This window comes from Tachyglossus aculeatus, chromosome 3 (genome assembly GCF_015852505.1).
Source record: "Tachyglossus aculeatus isolate mTacAcu1 chromosome 3, mTacAcu1.pri, whole genome shotgun sequence".
Classification (NCBI taxonomy): Eukaryota; Metazoa; Chordata; class Mammalia; order Monotremata; family Tachyglossidae; genus Tachyglossus; species Tachyglossus aculeatus.
In genome coordinates, this window is record NC_052068.1 from 48,481,116 (window position 1) to 48,483,157 (window position 2,042).

The 2,042-nt window shown below is 41.3% G+C and overlaps 1 non-coding gene across 1 annotated transcript; it reads right to left on the minus strand.

The window, feature by feature from the left end:
* Nucleotides 1-1,128: 1,128 nt before the first annotated feature.
* LOC119926037 lies at nt 1,129-1,266 on the minus strand. The gene has a single exon (XR_005449955.1). It is a non-coding gene; the product is annotated as a small nucleolar RNA SNORA7 (small nucleolar RNA).
* Between the last annotated feature and the right edge of the window lie 776 nt (nt 1,267-2,042).

Sequence of the window (2,042 nt, forward strand, 5' to 3'; positions counted from 1 at the left end):
TGAGCTCATTGTGGGCAGGAAATGTCACAGTTGTATTGTTCTTTTCCAAGCACTTAGTACAGTTCTCTGCAAACAATAAGCTCTCAATAAACATCATTGAATGAAGGAATACAGTCCACACTGGACTCAGATCGATGTTAGAAAATAGGTTTGATAACATGATAGATGCTGTCTGGCTGAAGAGGTGTTAGATAAAATCTGCACAGAAGCAGAGAGATGACCTCTATGGGTGTCTTCTGGCCCTGGGTTTCTACTGTTCATTTATTACCGAAAGACAAAAATTATTTCTGATTTTGCGGGATGGGATATGACCGTTCAGGGCTCAGTTTAAATAGTGACTTAGATATTCTGGCTGCCTACAGATATTTGAGAGGAAATGAGATTTTTAGGGTGGCAAAAGTCAGGAAACTGGGGAAAACCTCTTGGGAATATAAAGTTGCCCTCTGAGGAAGAGATGAAAACAAATAAAGGATTTTTATTTGTACTATCTGACAATGGCCACCACTGGAATTAGTTGAAACACATATTTCTGTTGGGAGCTGTTGAATTGTTCTTCACTACACCAAAATAATTTTCAGACAGTAAGAAGAAGGAAAATACCCATGAGTTAGTACTTAAGAGGATGAATAAGTGGTACAGCCAATTTCATATGAGTTTTACAAATCCCAGCTGCAGAGCAAGCACACCATTTACTAACAGAAGAGAGCTGGCTCTGGATGGGAACAAGGTAATGACCTCAAAGCTCTGGGTAGTTTGCTTTGGAAGTGAAAGTATAGAACAAGGCACTCAGATGAATAAATAAAGAAAAAACAGAATTACTCAGGTTCCAGTTTAACCAAGCTCCTGGAAAAACTTTGTATGTTTACTCAGATTCTAAAAATAATGTTCATTTTGCATCTCCCTATTCCTCAAAATCCTCCAATGGTTGCTCATCCTTGTCCTGTCTTATGCTGTCGAGTCATCTCCAACCTATAGCGACACCATGGACACATCTCTCCCAGAATGTCCCACCTCCATTTGCCATTGTTCCGGTAGTGGATCCATAGAGTTCTCCTTCTGTGCAGTAAAACTGAGTCTCCATCCTTGACTCTTTCCCATGCTGCCGCTACCCAGCACAGAGGAGTCTTGACTTGTAGCAGAATGTCTTCCACTTGCTAACCATTGACCAAGCTAGGAATGGAATGGGTATGCCTCTGCTTGACTCTCCCTCCCGTAGTCGAGACTGGTAGAGTACTGGAAACTCTCCAGGTTCCACTCTGAGAAGGTAGGTTGCTCATCCTTCCACATATAACAGAAAATCCTTACTAATGACTTTAAAAGACTCAATCAGCTCACTCCCAACTACCTTACCTGGCCAATTTCCTACTACCTCCCAGCTGGCTTGCTTCACTTCTCCATTTCCAACCTCCTTACTGAACCTTGATTTCATCTATCTTTCTGCCAATGCCTTGCCCATGTCCCTCCTCCTTCTGGCCTGGTATTCTCTTCCCCTTCTTATATGACAGTTCACCACCACTCCCCACCTTCAAAGTTTTATTAAAATAAAATATCCTTCAAGAGGTCTTTTCTCACTAAGCCCTCATTTCCCTTATTCCCTCTCCTTTCTGTACTGCCTATGTACTTGAATCTGTAACCTTTAACTATATGATATTTACCTCACCCTCAACTCCACGGTCCTTATGCATATGACCATAATTAATCTTAATGTCTGTCCCTTTAATTTTGTGCCTGTCTTCCACTCTAGATGGTAAGCTCTCAGTGGATAGGGAATGTGTCTAGCAACTCTGTTGTACTGTATTTAGTATAGTGCTCTGCAAAGAGTAAGTGCTCAATAAATATCACCCCTTGATTGACTTACTGACTGATTGAGCCATATATCAGGATAAACCCATTTGTGTTAATGGAGATTCTGTCTTGTCTTATAACGTCGAGTCGTTTCCGACCCATAGTGACACCACGGACACATCTCTCCTAGAATACCCTGTTCTACATCTGCAATTGTTCTGGTAGTGCAACCATAGAATTTTCTTGGTAAAAGTATG